The 20,548-nt window shown below is 38.9% G+C and overlaps 1 pseudogene; it reads left to right on the forward strand.

The window, feature by feature from the left end:
• LOC129875734 (protein STABILIZED1-like) overlaps positions 1-14,063 on the forward strand; it is a 38,046-nt pseudogene extending 23,983 nt beyond the window's left edge.
• The last annotated feature ends 6,485 nt before the right edge of the window (positions 14,064-20,548 follow it).

The following is a 20,548-nucleotide window of genomic DNA, read 5'->3' on the forward strand; positions in this document are numbered from 1 at the left end:
ATCATCTTATATCATACCCGGCCTTTTATGAGACTCAGTCGTACCCGGCCCTCTTATGAAGGACTCGGTAGAAGATATATTAACCATATGCACGAGCAGAGCAGTGAGTAACCATATGCAAGCTAAATCATTAGCTGAGACTCCATGAAATAGCCAAGTGAACCGTTACTTGAAGATCTGGATAGTACTTGTCTTGAGTACCCTCTAAGGGTCATTAGGGATCATATTAAGTGGAGCCTCAGGCATCATAGACGTGCATCAATATAATGGTACACAGCTTATGCAATCACAAACATTCATCGCCCTAGAGCCCTTAGGAATACGAGCTTGCGTATCCAGTTACTACCCAACATATGAAAGGCTCGAGGGTAGTAGTTCAACTGCTTTAGTACCTTTAATATTAAGAAGTGAGTACAAGCCATGAGTTACACCCAGAACCTATAAATGGAATTACCTCTAACTCATATCGTATACCGCTTCACTTACATTAAGCCATTTCAAGAGAAGAAAGGGATAGGCTTCACGTGTACTACCTTTCGTCATGTAGAATACTTACTAAACAATAACTCAACTATTGCAGGAGTTCTAACATCAATAAGTGAATAAGATTTATGAGCCATACTCGGGGCTCTATGAATGGAATTATCCCCACAGTACATATACCAACCACTTATGACTAAGACATGCCAAGAGAAAAGAAGAGATAAGCTCTACATACTCTCTACTTCCCCTCATATAGTCATCATACACATATGTGCCATGGAACATACGACCTAATCCTTAGATAGTAACATATATCCTACTTGGCCCATCAAGGGACTCGGTACCATAAACATTTAATCATAACATCATAACTGATGTCAAAGACATATCAAGATAGAAAAAGGGTAGCTTTACATACTTATGCCAAAAACATGCCAAGATAAAGAAGGTAGCTTCACATACTTATGCCAAAAACATGACAAGATAAAGAAGGTAGCTTCACATACTTATGCCAAAAACATGCCAAGAGAAAGAAGGTAGCTTCACATACCTCTTATGGGTTACCCTTCACCACGTTTGCCTCATCGTCTTTTGAACCTATTTAATATGGAAGCAATACTAAGATTAATAACCTTCCACTGTCAACTTCCAAATCCACAACCAAGTATCCATAGGAATCATTTTCTTATCTATTTCCCTCGACTAGTTTACTACTAGTTCCAAAGTTACCGAAAATCGGGCAGTATCTCCCCTGTAACTTGCCCTATCCAACTGCTAATCTTAGCAGCCATATTACCAACAACAACCAGCAGCTATATATAAAATCAAATCACTTTAACATTACTCAATAAAACTCCAAACAACTAGCTCAAAACTACGATACCAAAATAGAGTTTTTAACCTTTATTTCATAAAATCTTTAATAATACGAAACGGAGGGTCGTGTGGATGCAACCAGAAGTACCCAAACCCCTTTTAGAATACTTTCCATCCCTGAAACACTCCATCCAACTAGTTGCAACTGCAGCACCACAATCACAACACACTACTCGACTTCGATTTAACTATAACGACTTCAATTTAGTTTGTTTCTAACGTCAAGCATCCTTATACAAGTTTTCCACTTCCAGCCTCATTTAAGACATGTAATACATTGCATAACAACATCATAAACTCCAATTTTAAAGGGAAAACCTTACCTTGCCCGAAACTCGCCAAAATTTGCCAAAACTCGCCTGGGAAGTTCTTTTAGCGCGGCTAAAACTTCGTGGCTGTTTGTTAACCTTTTGGTGCTGCTCCAAACCATAAATTTACATTACTAACACCTTCATAACATCATGGTATACCTTAAACACTTAATTCACAGAACAAAATCGGAAAATTTACCTTTTTCTCCCCTTAGCCACCACTACTTTCTCTCTAGCTCTAGGGTTTTTCTCTTCCTTTTTCCTCTTGAATTTTCTAGAGAAGTATGGAACTTATGGGATAAGGATGAAGCTAAATATCATAAAACATATATATAGGCTACTTTATGGGTGACACGTGTTAACCCCTAAGTGGTGACATGTGTCAAGCCTTAATTGGACCAACACACCACTTCCTCTAACCATGAGCTTCCATGTGGCATATGGGGGCCCACCCCCTTGATCCAGCTGCTACCACATGGCACTTCCAGCTGCTGCCATATGGCACTCTTCCATACTGCAACGTGGCACTCTTCCGTGCTACCACGTGTCACCTTTTTTTTCCCTTGTGGGTTCGTAATCTCGTCTTACTTTACGAACCTATATAATTCTTGCTACGTAAGCTTGGAATATACTCAAGTAGCTTAAGTATGTAAGACTTCTAAGTTGGTAGCTTAAGTAAGTAAGTCAAGTCCTATGACTCATTATTTGGTCTCCAACTTCTTTCGAATTCTTACAACCCTATTTCCAATCTTCTCTATTATGGGGTATCTCATTCTCCCTTCCTTAGAGTTATTTGATAGCATTATAGATTATCCGGCTCACATGGTAACTTTTAAGAAGCTCAAGAAGTTTTAAGAAGCTCAAAGAAACTTAAGAACCCTTCCAGAAACTTAAGAACCTTAAGAAGCATTAAAAACGTTCCAAGGTACAAAAGTACGGGGTATAACAAGACGCTAGAAGACATGTTGCGGGCCTACATTATTGAATTTAAAGGGAATATTGGTCACCTATTTTCTGGTTTAATATTGGTGAGACACAACCTATAGGCCCAGACATGGTCCAACAAGTTGTAGATAAAGTGAAGCTTATTCAGGAGAGGTTATTAGCAGCCCAAAGTCGAAAGAAATCATATGCAGACAATCACCGTCGACCTTTGGAATTTTAGGTTGATGACTGGGTATTCGTGAAAGCATCACCGATGAAAAGTGTAATAAAAATTTGGCAAGAAAGAGAAACCTAGCTCGATATATGTTGGTCCTTATCAGATCATTCATGGTACAGGCAAAGTTTCCTATGAGTTGGAACTACCATCTGGTTGAAAATAATGCATCCAATTTTTCATGTGGCAATATTCCGCAGATGTATAAGCAACCCTCCCAGAATCTTCCCTGTAGATGAGGTCCATGTAACCGAGGAGTTATCCTATGAGGAGCAACCCATCGCCATCTTGGATCGGCAGATTAGAAGGTTGTGAACTAAGGATGTGGCTTCTGTTGAAGTATTATAGCGACATAAGAATATAAAAAAGATCACCTGGGAAGCTGAAGAAGAGATGAAAGATGAATATTTCTACTCGTTCCCTATGGCTATAGGAAATCTAACTCCTAAATTGGTTGTATTAATTGACAAGAGGCCTGTGGATGACAACTATTATAGAGAATCCCTGAAGTCCTTGTAAGCCCTTATGAGACTAATTAACATTCAAGGACGAATGTTCAAAAGAGGGGGAAGGATGTTATACCCTGCACTTTTGATACATGGGAACATTTATTTAGCTTCTCTAAAGCTACTATGTGATCCGTGTTATCCATGACATTATTAAATAATTCTATGGAAGGAAGGATGAGGCCATCCCAAATTTAGCATAAGTTATCCCTATGTGAGTAGTGATGGTCGGAAATATATGTGGAAGGATTTGAAAGGAGTTGGAGGCCAAATAACAAGTCGTGGAACTCGATTTACTTGCATAGGATATTGACTTGGATGTCTTACATACTTAAGCTACTTGAGTACATAACGAACCTACGTAGCAAGGATTACATAGGTTCTTAAAGTAAGACAGGATTACGAACCCACAAAAAAGGCGTGAGCACGTGATGCACCTACTTGGACACGTGGAAGCATGTGGTAAAGACATGTGGCAATAAGTGATGCACCTACTTAGGGTTAAGTAGGTGATGCAGCAGCTTGGAGTGGACCCTACCTGCCATGTGGCAGCCTAGGATGGGATGCATGGGTGTGTTGTCCCAATGGGGGCTAGACACGTGTCACCTCCTAAGGAGGTGTATATATGTACAACATGCTGAACATATCCTATTCTTCAGCACTTAGAAAAAAATAAAGAGAGAAACCCTAGAGACTAAGAGAGAGTAGCAACGGCTAGGGGTAAAATAAGATAAGCCCTCCGATTCTGCTCAGTGAGTTAATTATCTAAGGTATCCCTCGGTTAAATGAAGGTTTTTAAAAATGTAAATTAATTAGTTGGGGAAGAAAGATAGTGTTGTAAACAACCACCAAAGTTCAGCCGCGATAAGGAGTTTTTGAAGTCAATTTTTAGTAAGGTATGACTTAATTCTCTTCTCCCACATTTTTATAAAGGTTTAATCATGTTATGGATGTGTAAATATGAGTTGGAGATGTGAAAATATGTACTTTATGGATGAAGGATGTTACAGGCCGTACATGCTCTGTTTTAACGATATTCTAACGGGTTAAAGTTTGGCTAGTGTCGTTGTTGCTGTGGGGTTATATTGGGAGTTGTTTTGTAGTGTTGCAGGGATGGAAACATGTCTAAATATAGGTATAAGTTATTCTGTTTGCAGCCACATCATTTCCCATTTTGTGTGGTTAAGATTTTATGAAATAAAGATTGAAAACCATATTTTGGGGTCGTAGTTTTGAGCGGGCTATTTGGGACTTGTTTTATGTAATGTTGAAGTGGTATAATTGTGTATTGGCTGCTGGTTGTTGTTTTGATATGTCTGTACTAATCGGAGGAATAATTGGAAGTTCAGATAGGGTAAGTTATAGGGAATATGCTGCCCGAATTATGTTAACTTCTAACTAACTAATAGACTAGTCAAGAAAGGCGAATAAGGAATTGGTTCCTATGGGTAATTGGTGGTAGAATTACAAGCTGGAAAGTCAAAGGTCACTAACCTTAGTATTATTTCGTGTTAAATAGGTTAAAGGAGTAGCGAAGCGAGCTTGAATGCAGTTAACCCATAACAGGTATGTAAAGCTAGCTTTCTTTTCTCTTGGCATGTCTTAGCCATAAGTGATGGATATATGAAATGTGGGGGTAATTCCATTCATAGAACCCCAAGTATGATTCATAAATCTTATCCACTGTTTGATGTTAGAATTCCTGCAATAGTTGAGTATTTCTTTCAAGTCTTCTATATGTGTATGTAAAGCTTATCTCTCCTTTCTTTTGGCATGTCTTCAAGTTAAGTAATGAATAATATGAGCTTGTAGGGTAATTCTACTCATAAGCTCCGAGTATAACTCGTGACCCTTATTCACTTTTGAATGTTAAGACTCTTGAGGTAGTTGAGCAATCACCCTCGAGCCTTCTATATGCGAAATAATAATTAGATGCATAAGCTCCTATTTTTAAGGACTCGATAATAAAGAATGTCTCTGATTCCATAAGTTGTTTAGCTTGGTCTTAATACATGTCTATGATTCCTGAGACTCTGTTTGATATGGCCCCAAGGGCATTTAGAGGATACTTGAGATGACTACTATTCTAATCCTCAAATGATAGTTCATTACGATTGTGTTATTAAGTCTAAGAGGATGATCCAATTATAGTTGATTCCTACCCTGGTTTCCAAGTGACGGTTCACTTGATGACTTCATGGAGTCTCAGATAATGATTTAACTTTTATATGGTTTCTTACTACTCTGCTCGTGCATGCTATTAGTACATCATTCATTGCGTCCCATGAAAGGTCGGGCATGATAAAAGATGAAATGATTATTCACCGCATTCCATTAAGGTCCGGGCATGATAAACAATGAAATGATTATTCACCACGTCCCATGAAAGGTCGGGCATGATAAATAATGAAATAATTATTCACCGCATCCCATGAAGGGACGGGCATGATAAATGATGAAATAATTATTCACCGCATTCCATGAAGGACTGGGCATGATAAATGATGAAATAATTATTCACCGCATCCCATAAAGGGTCGGGCATGATAAATTATGAAATAATTATTCACCACATCCCATGAAGGGCCGGGCCTGATAAATGATGAGATGATTACTCACTGAGTCCCTTACCAAAGGGGCAAATACAGTATATAGACATGCATATGAAATATAGTGATACACTTGTAGCACCAAGTCCCACAGTGGGCCAGGTATGGTATGTGAGGAAGATATACATGCCCTCATTTCATAAGGTGCAGGTTGTTAACTGTTACACTTGTTACCTGCATCCCTATTTCAGCTATTTTCTTAGTTATGACATGTTATACTTTATATACTCAGTACATATATCGTACTGACCCCCATTCTTCGGGGGCTGTGTTTTATGCCCGCAGGTACATACGCGCATTTTGGGTATCTGCTAGCTTAGGATTCCACACAATAGTTTGGGAAAAGCTCCATTGTATCGGAGCCTAGCTTTTGGTATTGGCCTTTTGATGTGTATATTGTTCATTCAAGGTACGACGGGGCTCTGTCCCGCCATAGGTTATCATTAATACTATTAGAGGTCTGTAGACATGTGTGTGGGTTGTGTATATATATGTGTTCAATTATGTCCATACGACTCATATTTTTGGACGTTCCTTTCGTCTGACAGCCTTGTCAGCTCGTGTGTATATATATAGTGGGACGACCCCACATGCTATGATAGCCTCATCAGCTTCTGTGTTTGTTGCCTAAATAATAAGTTGTGACCCCTCAGGAGATAGATTGTGCCAATGCATAATCATGTGACAGGTTTACTTATAATTAACAGGGGAATACACGAGTGTCCAGCTTGGACACCCGTCATGGCCTATGGGGTTGGTTCGTGACATTTCCCTTTCTTACCGAATCTTATTACACCTTTCATCGGTGATATTTTTAAGAATACTCAATCCCCAACTTCAAACTTTAAATATCAATGTCAGTTATCTGCGTATGACTTTTATCGACTCTGGGCTGCTAATAGTTTCTCCTGAATAAGCTTCACTTTCTCAATAGCTTGCTGAATCATGTCTAGGCCTATTGGTTTAGTCTCACTAACCTTAAACCAATCAATAGGTGATCTGCACTTTCTGCCATACAAAGATTTATATGGTGCCATTTGGATACTAGTATAAGCAAACTCAATAAGTGATAAGTGATCACCCCAGCTACCTCTGAAGTCAATAATGCAGGCCCGCGACATATCTTCTAGTATCTACATAGTGCGCTCGGCCTGTCCATCAGTCTGAGAGTGAAATGTTGTACTAAGATTCACCTGTGTTCCTAATCCCTTTTTGGAATGATCTCCAGAAGTTAACTGTAAATTGAGCTTCTCTATTTGAGATAATAAATATGGGAATCCTGTGAAATCTTACTACTTTTCTGATATATAACCTCGTATAGTCCTCAACTGAATATGTAGTCCTAACTGGAAGAAAATGAGCTAATTTTGTCAGTCTATCTACAATAACCCATATGGAATCATACTTCTGTAGAGTGCGAGGTAAGCTATAATGTAGTCCATATTAATTGTTTCCCATTTTCAAGTTGGAATTTCTATCTCCTGTAATAGCCCACTAGGTTTTTGATGCTCGATTTTAATCTGTTGACAATTCGGGCACTGGGCTACAAGCTCTGCTATGTCCTTATTTATGTCATCCCAACAATATAAACATCTAAGGTCATGATATATCTTGGTTGACCCTGGATGAACAAAATAGCGGGCATAGTGCGCTTCTTCCATCACCTGTTGCCATAGCCTTACAATCTCAGGTACACATATTCTATTCCCATATCTTAGCATTCTGTCAGGTGTGATCTCGAATGGAGTCTTTCCCTTTTGAAGAGTTGCATCTCTATACTCTGCCAGAACAGGGTCCTCGTACTGGCATTGCTTTACCTCTTCCATGATAGAGGATTCAGCAACTCCTCAAATACAAACTACACCATCATCCAAATCAGCCGAATGGACTCCAAGGTTGGCTACTGGCAAAATCTCGTAGACCATATTTTTCTGTTCTGGTTGTACATCTTTCAAGATGCTCATATATTTACGGTTGAGTGCATTGGCTACAACATTTTCTTTCCCTGGATGGTATAGAATATCAATATCATGCTCCTTCAGCAACCCTAGCCACCTTTTTTGTCGTAAATTTAGCTCCTTCTGCTTAAAGATATATTGGAGACTTTTGTGATCTGTAGAGATATCAACATGTACGCCATAAGATAGTGCCTCCATATTTTCAAAGCATGAATTACTGCTGCTAACACTAGATCATGAGTTGGATAATTCCTATTGTGCTTCTTGAACTGCCGGGAGGCATAGGCTATGACTCTATCATGTTGCACTATTACATAACCTAGGCCAACACCGGAAGCATCACAATAACTAATGTAGCCTCTGGTCCTTCAGGAAAAGCTAGAACAGGGGACATAGTTAACTTGTCTTTCAACTAGTGAAAGCTTTGTTCACAAGCATCGGTCCACTAGAACTTAGCCGCCTTTTGAGTTAACTTTGTTAAAGGCGCTGAAATAGAAGAAAACTTCTCTACAAATATCCTGTAGTATCCTACTAGCTCCAGGAAACTATGTAACCCAGTAGGTGTCGTAGGTCTAGGCCAAGTCTTTATGACCTCAATTTTCTGTGTATCTACTCGAATACCATCAGTTCTAATAATATGCCCCAAGAGTGATACTGAAGTCAACCAGAATTCATGTTCAGAGAACTTAGCATACAACTTTTGGTGTTGGAGCACCCCAAGTACCGTCCTCTAATGATTTACATGCTCATTCTACTCGTTCAGCTCTGCGAGTGCCATTTTGTAGGGAGGATAGACATGGACTGAGTATTTGGTAACACATCTACAGTGAACTCTATCTCCCAATCAGGAAGGAGACCTGGGAGTTCATATGGATATTTATTGACCACTGACACTGACTGAAGAGTCGGTACCTCTACTTCCAGGTTATGCACCTGAACCAAATGATAAATATAACCCTTCTGACCACCCTTCTTTCCTTGAGGTATGGAATGAATTTACCTTCAAATTGTTCCTGGGTCATAAATGAACTATTTAGCTCGTAAACTATTTATTGTACGCATTGTATTTTTCAAGTAAAGGTGAAGCTTAATTATTGGCCGTTGTCGCTCTTTCATTTGAGCTTCTTCTAAGCCAAATCGTGACTAGAAAATATTCTGGTCCCTTCAAACAAATCCCAAGTTCTACCGCTCGTATATATTTTTTTTGCAATAGAGTTTCCCGAATAAGAATGATGCCTCTTATAGATGACATGGAGGGTATCTCTTACAACTTTGATCCAATCATCAAAAAAAAATTACCTTATCGATATCAACCTCATACTGACTATTATTACCAATTCAATAGTTAACTTTATTTCTCGGAGTCAGACTTGCAACTTGACCAAATCTCATTGTTACTATCGACCCGACCCTTTAAGGCATGTTACGAACTACATCCCATTCTCTTTTTAATTCTAGGAACTTTTGGCAGAGTTTCCTTCGTATTTCTTACCATCTCAAAACTTACACGCAAGAAATACCAATAACGCCTCATAGGGCTAACACGTATATATGATATCGTATAGTAGCCACACGGGGCTTTCTATATCAATCACAAGACAAAAATGATAAACTTGCCTCGTATATCCAACACCAACTGTCCTTATTACTTTTTCCTTTTCACTTTCTCTTTTCATTTTTAACTACAGATTTCAAACATACCTGTAGCATTCATACTATGTTTGACATATATTTCGTTTATAGTTACTGGTTCCTTTAACCTCTTCTGTGCACACTTTCTAACTTGACTTATCCACGACATATATATTCCACCTGTTTCCTTACTATACTTACCATAGCCCACCATAATGATAGCCAATTTTCTGTTTCACATATACAAATTCTCATTATGTTCCCTTACTATCAAATTTTTGCTTGTAGGTGCAACTATTTTTCATCCTAGTTTGCAAAATTCCCACAGATGGGAACGCCTTGGTCATTACTTAGGTATTGACTCCATTAATTTCCTTTTGCCTCTATTAGGTGACAACCTATGGCAAATGTACATACATAGGAAATTTTGATAAAGTCTCCTATACCTGTAGACGATCAGTCCCTCATCTGGTTCAGTGATCTAGGAAGTGAAGTATGCTCCTCGTCATCGTCTGTCCGCCATCTACTCGTATGCCCTTCATCATCTTCTTCATTTGAATCCGGGGAACATAGATAACCAGGTAACTCCTGGTTTACCGATGACCAGGATAGGGGGATAGAATATTCTGTAACAATTATTGGGGTAGCCAGTCTAACGTAGTGTTCTGCCATAAGAGTAACTGGTATGGCTTTCGGGACCACTTCCCTAGATATCAAACACTCTGGGGGAATTATCGTTGGGTCCTCCGAGGGATCGGTCTCAATAGAATAACTGGGGCTCCTCCTACTCGATCCTAGAGCCTGAGGTCCCAAATTTACCCTAGGAACCTTCTCTGCACCCCCCACTGTCTAAAGCTACCCTCTCCATCTTTCATACAAATTTGCACCTACCTACAAGAAAAGAGATCAGAAACAATCTTTCCTTGGAGGCATCAATGTACACATAATAGTCCGTTAGGGAGGAATTTATCTTGATAATACAGCTCTATCGCACGATTTAAAGTAAAATGAAAAGATAACATTCTAAATGACCTGTAGCTCTCTATTTATAGATATGGTGCACAACACACCGATAAACAAGATTCTACTAGACACGATCTATAGATACTCCGAGGATAAATTGCTCTGATACAACTTTTATCACGACCCAACCCCATAGGCCGCGAATGGGGTCCGACCTGGACACCCGTATCCATACCTATTGGATGTAGTCAATCTGAAGTATGAACAATATTCTAACTTACATAAGAACCCCAATGGGTCATACGTCTTCATTTACATATAGCCCTATCATTTGTCTCTTGAGAAGTCATCACTAATCATATCATGAAAGGGCACGCAAGCCGACAAAGCTGTCATTACATATTAATATTCACAACACATCGTATAGACGCAACTGAACAAAACTTACATACAACCCATATACACATATGTCTACAGACCTCTAAGAGTGTGAACGGTATCATATGGCGGAACATGGCCCCCTTCCTATCCCTGAATGAATAAATATATACATTGAAAGATCAGTACCTAAAAATCTGGGTTCCGGCACAATAAAGCACTTCCAAAATTGTTGAGTGGAAATTCTAAGCTGGTGGATCCCCAAAATGCGAGTCTGTACATGCAGACATGAAATGCAGCCCCCCCGAAAAGAGGGGGTCAGCACAGAGTACGTACTGAGTATATAAAGCATAAAATACCACAAAGGGGATTAGATCTGAAATAAGGATCTAGGAGACAAGTATAATAATTAATAAATTACTGTACTTGTATTTTATGAAGTGAAGTCATGTATATCATTATCATACACCGTACCCAGCCTATTTTGGGACTCTATGTCATAATTATGTCATGATATCATCATATGTATATATATACCGTACTTGGCCCTCTAGTAAGGGGCTCAGTGAATAGAGTAGTGTACACTTATACCGTACCCGACCCATTATAGGACTCGATGTCATAACCATATCATTGCATCATCATATCACTATATACATATATCATACCATACCCGGCCTTCTAGTGAGGGACTCAGTGAAAATATAGTGAAGCTGTGCACGATAACATACCCGGCCTAGGACTCGATGAAAGATGTATTAACATTATGCATGAGCAAAGTAGTGAGTAACTATACGCAAATAAAAACATCATCTGAGACTCAATAGAATAGTCAAGTGAACCATCACTTGAAGATAGGGTAGTAATCATCTCAAGTACCCTCTAAATGTCATTAGGGATCATATCAAATGGAGCCTCAAGAATCATAGACATGTATCAAGACAATGCTAAACAACTTATGGAATCAGAGACATTTGTCATCGTAGAGTCCTTAGGAATATGAGCTTATACCTCCAATTACTATTCAACATATAGAAGGCTCGAGGGAAATAGCTCAACTACTTTAAGAGTTTTAACATCTATAAGTGAATAAGAGTCATGAATCATACTCGGAGCTTATGAATGGAACTATCCCCAATGCTCATATCACATATCACTTATATCTAAGACATGCCAAAAGAAAAGAGGGATAGGCTTTACATACCTGTTATAGATCAACTGCAACCAAGCTTGCCTCGTTACCTCTTTAACCTATTTAACACGAAAGTAACACTATTATGAATAACCTTCGACTTTCTAGCTTCTAAATCTATAACCAATTACCTATAGGAATCATTTCCTCGTTCACACTTTTCGACTAGTATATTGATTATTTAAGAAGTAAACGGAAATTGGGCAGCACTTTCCCTATAACTCGCCCTATCCGAACTTCCAATTAACCTCCGATTAGCACAGCCATACCAACAATAACAACCACCATCCATATACAATAAAATTACTTTAATATTATTCAATACAAGTTCCAAATAGCCCACCCAAAACCATGACATCAAAATAGATTTTTGATCTTTATTTCATAAAATCACATCCACACGGAAGGAGCATAACGTGGGTGAAAACGACAACACTTATACTCACTTATAACCACATTTCCATCCCTTCAACATATACAAATTACCTTCAAATACAATATCATAATAACGACAAAACTAACCAAACTTTAATCCAACTAGAATAACTTATATTCTGTCCATTTACAACGTTAACCATAACTATGTAATTTTATTACCTCCAACTTCACTTAATACAAATTAATCTCTCCATTACAACATCATTAACTCCAATTTGAAAAGAGAAACCTACTTTAGCAACTTGGCTCCGCAACTCGGCTGAAAGTTGATGGACTTCTCGTTGAACCTCCTTGCTTCCCCAATGATTGATTTACGTTATTAATCACATTCACTTGATCGGAAAATACCTTAGAGAATTAATTTACGGAGCAAAACTTGAAGTCTCTCCTTGCTTCAGCCATGGCCGAAACTTTCCATGGATTGAACTCTCTTTCTTTCTCTCTAAGTTCTTGAAGTTTAAGATGAGAAAATGAGGTTCTTAGTCACTAATTCAGCCTATATACACCACCTTTAAAAGTGACACGTGTCGACCCCTAAGGGTGACATGTATCCAGCCCCAAGGGTGACACGTGTCCAGCTCCTATAGGTCCACCTCATCCATGCACCAACCAGCTGCTGCAATGTGTCTTGGTGGGGTCCACTTTGTTTAGTAGGTGCATCACCTACTTAAAGTAGGTGCATCACCTACTTACTCTTTTTCGTAGGTTCGTAATCTCGTCTTACTTTAAGAACCTATGTGATCCTTGCTACTTAAGCTCAACATGTACTCAAGTAGCTTAATTATGTAAGACATCCAAATCGATAACTTATGCAAGTAGGTCGATTACCACGACTCACTATTTGGCCTCCAACTCCTTTCAAATCCTTCCAAACCTCTTTCCAACCATCACTACTCACATAGAACTAGCCTATGCAAAATATGGGGCATTATATCCTCCTTTCCTTAGAGTTATTTGATAATGTCAGCTAAATAAATATTCCCATGTACCAAGAATGCGGGTATAACAGCTTCAATTGAGATGGCTCCTCGGCTTCAAAGAAAAATCAAGAGCTCTAATGCTTTAAAGAAGTGTGATCATGATCCTTATGTTATTGTTGCTGTGGCTAAGCTGTTTTGGCAGGAGAGAAAAGTAGACAAATCAACAAATTGGTTCAACAAGGCAGTGACCCTTGCACCAGATATTGGTGATTTCTGGGCATTGTATTTCAAATTTGAACAGCAGCACGGAGCAAAAGAGCATAGGAGTGATGTGCTGAAGAGATGTGTTGTTGTAGAGCCAAAGCATGGTGAAAAATGGCAAGCTACTGCAAAGGCCGCAGAGAACTCTCATGAACCGACTGAAAGCATATTGAAGAAGGTGGTAGCCACACTAAAGAAAGAGGAGACTCTGGCTGAAAATAACCACAACTAATCTGCTATAGTGCGTGAGTTTATGTACTTGATAATCTAGAGAGATTTATAGGTTAGGAGACAGTAGAAACATCCTTGTTTGGATTTTACTTCAAATGGTTGGATCTTGGTTGTATTTGTCACCTTATGTGAACTTAATATTGCAATTTTCCATTTTTCATATTATTATTGTCACGACCCAACCCCGTGGGCCGTGACTGGGGTCCGACCTGGACCCCTTCATGCGTATATATCAGTTACCCTTAAGTTGAACCGTATGTGATGTGATACTATATACAAAAACCCTAATAGTTTAAAACTTTTTCATGTCCATGTAGCCTCTTTCATTTATATCATATCATGAAAGGGCACGTGAGCCGACAAGGCTGCTATAACAAAAACATTCACAACATATCGAATAGGCAACATCGAAACTAACTCACAAACAACCCACATATACATATGTCTATAGACCTCTAAGAATAGTAACAACAACATATGGCGGGACAAGACCCCCGCCGTACCCCTGAATGTACAAATATATACATTAAGTAACCAGCATCAAAATTTAGGCTCCAGAACAGTGAAGCACTTCCGACACAGCTGAGAGGAACTCCTACGCTGATGGATCTCCAGAATAAACATCTGTACCTGCGGGCATGAAACGCATCCCCCCCGAGAAAAGAGGGGTCAGTACGATATATGTACTGAGTATGTAAAGCATAACACATCGTAACTGAGATCATAACTGAAATAGGGATGCAGGGGATAAGTATAACAATTAACAAATTACTGTACCTGCACTTTAGGACACATAATCCTATACGTCATCATATACTGTGCCCGACCCTCTAGTGAACTCGGTGTAATAATCATTACTTCATAATCACAAATCATCGTGTCATAATGCATTTCATTTCATCATATCATCGTATATGGTATCATACCATCGTATATGGTATCATCTTATCATGTATATCATCGTATTATACCCGGTTCACTACGGGGCTTAAGGTCACAATGTATTGCTTTAATCTCATATGCATGCCTACATAAAGTATCCGGCCCTTTAGTGAGGGACTCAGTGAATGGAGTGGTGTACGTCTATAGCGTACCATCATAATATACATATGTACTCAGCCCTCTAAGGAGGGACTCGGTGTTCCTTCCTTATTTCACCACATATACTATCATATTGCAGCCGGCTCGGGACTCGGTGAATAATCGTATCGTCATAACATATAACATATATCACACCTCACGTACGGCATCGTCTCCTCGTGCATGGAACTATACACATCCGGCCCTGGATGCGGTGAAAGAAGCAGTAACACTGTGCACGATAACATATCCCGGCCCATCGTGGGACTCGAGGAAGGATGGGTTACAGTATGCACGAATAGAGTAGTGAGAAACCATATGCAACTAAGTCATTATCTAAGACTCGATGAAATAGTCAAGTGAACCGTCACCTGAAGACTAGGGGAGTAATTATCCGAGGTATCCCTTTAGATGTCATTAGGGCTTATATCAGTTGGGGCTTCAGGGATCACAAACATGCATCAGAATAATGCCACACAATTTATGCAATCATAAATATAGTCTATGCAATCAGAAACACAATTTATCTAGTCAAAGACTCAACTTATGCAATCAGACGCTTTTACCATTTCAAAGCCTTTAAATGGAGAGTAGCTGGTACTTCCACTTATTATTCATTATATAGAAGGCTCGAGAATAGTAGTTTGACTACTTTCAGACTCTTAATGTTCAGGAGTGATTACAACTCACGAGTTACACTCAGAGCTCGTAAATGGAATTACCTCTAAACCTATATCATATACCATTTCATTTAAAATCAAGCCATTCTAAAGGAAAGGAGAAATGGGCCTTACATGTACTAATTTTCATTACATAGAAGACTTAAAGGCAATAATTCAGCTATTGCAGAAGTTCTAATACCAAGAAGTAAACAAGAGTCTCGACTCATACTCAGGGCTTTACGAATGGATTGAATCCCAAATATCATATACATATCATTCATAACTTATATCTAAGACATGCCAAAAGGAAAGAAGAATAGTTCTACATATCTATTCCAAAAACACGCCAAAGGAAAGCTTCACATACCTTGTATGGACTTCTCTTAATCACGTACACATCGTTGTCCTCGAAACCTATTTAACATGGAAGTAATGTAAGTATTAACAACCTTGGACTTTTCAGCAACTTAGACTACCCATGAGTATTCATAACATTCATCCCTTCGCTCGCCTTCTCGACTAGTTCCTTAACTAGTTAGGATGTTAACGAAAATCGGGCAGCACCTCCCCTATAATGTGCCCTATCCGAATTCCCAACCATGTACTTAGCACCTGCAGCCAACCAACAATGCAACCAGCAGCCCATACATATACATATTACGACCAAAATTACACAATATAAACCCCCAACAATTCACTCGAAACTAAGATACAAAAACTAGAGTTTTTAATCTTTCTTTCGCGAATTCTTTAATTGCAAAGCGGAGGGTCATGTGGATGCAAACAGCAGCTAACACACCTCATTTAGATAACTTTTAGACCCTGCAACACGCCACAACACAACCAACAGCAGCCCCTACGCGTACAACACCTTATTTCGACAACAACTTACCTATAGCGATTCCAAATTCGTTTATTCCGAACGCTGAACTTTTCAAACCTTTTCCCCAACTTCCAGCAGACCCTAAGGTGTGTAATACACCCTAATGTAACTTCATAAACTTCAAATTAGAGGGGAAGCACTTACCTTTCCCGAAATTGACTAAAACTTGCCGAAATCGCGCCTCGGAATTTTATTTACGTGCTGAATCGTTGTGGCAGCTTGCTGTCTGATTTTTACTGCACAAAATCCTAATTTTATACTACTAATACTTACATATCATTGTATTATATGCTAATTAATTAATTTACAGAACGAAAACGGGACTTACCTTATTTTTTTTCCCAAGCCGTCGCAATTTTCTCTCCTTAGCTTTAGGGTTCTTTGTTCACGTTTCTTGCTGGAAATTTGATGAATAAACTGAAGTTTGAAGACCCAATACTGAAGTATATCCATAATATACATACATATATGTGGTCCCAAGGGGTGATACGTGTCAGCCCCTAAGGATGACACGTGTCAAGCCGTGATTGGCCACCGTGTCATGCTGCCAATTAGGGGCTGCCACGTGGCAGCGGGGTCTACCTCCCCCAAGTATCTGCATCACCTAATTGACCCTAAGTAGGTGCATCACCTGCTTGCTTGAGGTGCTGCCATGTGTCGCTCCTCCATTGGCTGCCACGCGTCGTCTTTTTCCCTTCCTCGCGGGTTCGTAATTTCGTCTCACTTTAAGAGCCTATGTAATCCGTACTACGTAAGCTTGATATATCCTTAAGCAACTTAAGTGTATAAGACTCTTAACTTAGTGTCTTACGTAGGTAAGTCGAGTCCTACGACTCATTTCTTAGCCTCCAACTCTTTCCGGATTCTTATGACTCTATCTCCAACCTTCCTTCTCACGAGGTATCACAATCTTCTTTCCTTGGAGTTGTTTGATAGTGTCGTAGCTTATCCGGCTCACATGATAGTGTCTAAGGAACTTAAGAAGACGTTCTGAGCTCAAGAGTGCGGGGTGTAACAATTATGAAGCCATAATGGATATTTCTCATATTGTTCTCAAGGTTATGTTTCTTCTTTCTTTTTTTTAGAGAAAAGTGCTATGAGATTCCCTTTAATAAAAGGTTAAATCAGTGCTTTTGTTTGGTACCTAAAATTTACCGTGCAATTTTTTTTGGTTTGAAGTAATTCCCAGGGTAACTTTAAAGACAACAAAAGAAACAAAAGACAATAATGGAAAAGGAGAAGCAATCAAAAGCTGGACTCTTTTAAAGTTATGCCTGTTTCTGGACTTACCTATTATATTGACATATGAGAGAGTTGATATGGAGACAGCTTATGTTTTGACAAAAGACAAGGATCTCTGTCTTTTAGTCTGACCATTTAATTACCTGGTGGAATCTTACTTTTGACAATCATATTTTTCATATTCTTTTGATATTCCTTATCCTTAAATTCTCATTTGGTAAGTGGTAATGTCAAGCATGCAGCAACTCATTTTAGTCTGTGCTAAGAAGTACCTTTGAAGTTCTGTACTTCCTCTGTATCAGTCATGGTTTGACTTTGCAATTCATTAACTGATTTCTGTGTTTTTTGAGCACCTTATGAATTGGTTTGTTAGTAGCTTTAGAAAAGTGACATAGTTGCAGTGATGCTTATGCTTTTGCACGAACAAGAACTAGATTATGCAGTGCATAACTCAGTTATGTCTGTCAGTTTAAGCATTTTACAGAATTTATGCCCTTCTCCACAGTTGATCGATTTGTGACAAACTGAAAGCTTTGTTGGCAGATATGGCACACATGACAATTCTATCACCATGCCTGATTACCTCAACTCAGTCCATGACAAGTCCATGGACCTTGCAGTGATTTTCTTTAGGAAAGTTGTCAAAGAGGTTAACAAGCATGCAACTAGGTTAGTTAAAGAGCTGGATTTGAATTAACTAGTACCTCGGCATCAGAGAAGCCACCTTCAAAATCTCACTACCTTTATTTTATTTTGATAACAAGGGAAACCTGAAGCCGCTACCCTTTGGGTGTGCACAGAGTAAAAACCCCGCTCCTATTCAATAGCTCGTAAACCACATAGGAGAGGTAACCTACACTAGGCAAGCCCGGTGCGACGACCTTGACCCAGAAGGCAAACCCCTTACTTTCGCTGGTAAGGGGTTTCGAACTCTCGCTACCTTTTTTAGACCTCTCTCTTCTTCGCTAGCTAAATCTAAGAGACCGATAGGATTAATTAATTGCTAGGTAAATTAGCATCCGACGTAATAGAGTTTATTTTTTTGTGTTACTTATGAATGTTTTGTGCGCTGTCAGAGAAAATCAATCAAGGAAGTTTTTTGGGACTTAGTAGGTGCTGACAATCTCGAAAACATTGTACTGGCAGTTATCAATGAAACAGTTTGGTTGAGCTGGTCAAAAGATGATCTCTTTATTAGCTTTAATATCTACGAACTTAAAGGTCTTGACTTTTCTTGAGTCTTTAGCTCAGTCAATAGAAACAACTAACAATCTTTGAGCGAACGACAATTTTGTGTTAGTTGACCTAAGCTGCACCCTTACTGCTGGGGTAGGGCTAGGCCTCTAATCCCTACGTGCCCTTGAAATAACATCAATGCATCACAAATTTATCATTGTTGTTTTTACATCACACTTTGATCGAATATGGCAGATTTATCATTATTGGTTTTACATCACACTTTGATCGAATATAGTAGCTGGTATGACCAGACTCTTTCTGAACATACTTATCCAACCCAATGGAGGCAAATGACTCCAAAATTTGCAGCTTATCAGAGCAAGTCCTCTGTAAGTGCTTAAAACTTATCCAGGTAAGAGTCAATGAAACATAATTTCCAGCTGAAGCACAATAGTTGTAGTAGTTTATTCTCAGCTACCTAAGCTAAGGTTGTGGCTTTGTCTCTGCATGTTGATTTCCTTCATGGCTGTTATGTTGGGGACCTTAGTGGAGAAGGGCTACAAACTTGTCTTAGGTGGAATTGAAACAATCACTTGGTTTTGGTGAAGCAAGAAGCAACATAATCTAAAAGTTTGAAACCCTTAAGATGGGGGTGAGAGATGGCAAATAAGTTTAACTGATGCTATTTTGTAATTTAATAGATTAGGGAACAGAAGTTATTGCACTGAACTCTTTCTTCCTTAGGCGAGGTATTATATTGACTTATGTTATGATTGTTAAGGCTTGTCCTTTAAAAGGGTACTTATGATGCTAGTGCTGAATAATCTCGAAGCTGCAGGTATTGCAGCTAAGACCACTCATGAAACCATCAATTTTCATTTGTGGTAAAATTCAAGAAAACTGATCATGAGCAAGTTTGACGGTTTTATCAGAACCATGCCTTTTATTTTGGTTTTACGATTTTATCAGAACCATGCCTTTTATTTTGGTTTTCTCTTGCCTCTCACCCCATCCTCCTCTTTTCCTTCCTATGTTTGGGTCAAAAATTGGTCTTTTCCCTCTTTTCTTTTTCACAGTATACAAAATTTTGTAACTCCATATGACTGAGTAATTCACAAATCAAGACTATTCTTTGCTTCAACTCTCCAGCAGTTATGTCTCTCCTCTGCCTTAGTTCCTGCAAAATAGACCTTACAATGAGTGGATCTTGGGCAGATAGGTTAGATTCTCTGTCCATTTCTTTTTCTCACTTTCGATCTGGCTCAAATAGCCTGTGCATAGATTCCTCAATTTCTCTCTTCAAACAACCAATCATATTGTCCTAATTTTATTTGATAAAATAGTTCTAACTTTCTTTAACTTGTAGGTTGACAAATTCTGTTTGGTACAGATCTCATATTCTAGCAGAACAAGATGGATTAGCATCTTGATCATGTTCCAATGTGAAAATAGTTCAGTAATTTACTTTACTTGACATTTAAGAAGGTTTAACAGAACCAGACGGAGAAGATGGTGATTGAGTCATCTTGAACTTTATCCATACTGAGGGATGACAACTGTTTTTTGGTATAAGACTTTCTGAGAT

Source organism: Solanum dulcamara, chromosome 12, assembly GCF_947179165.1.
Source record: "Solanum dulcamara chromosome 12, daSolDulc1.2, whole genome shotgun sequence".
Lineage (NCBI taxonomy): Eukaryota > Viridiplantae > Streptophyta > Magnoliopsida > Solanales > Solanaceae > Solanum > Solanum dulcamara.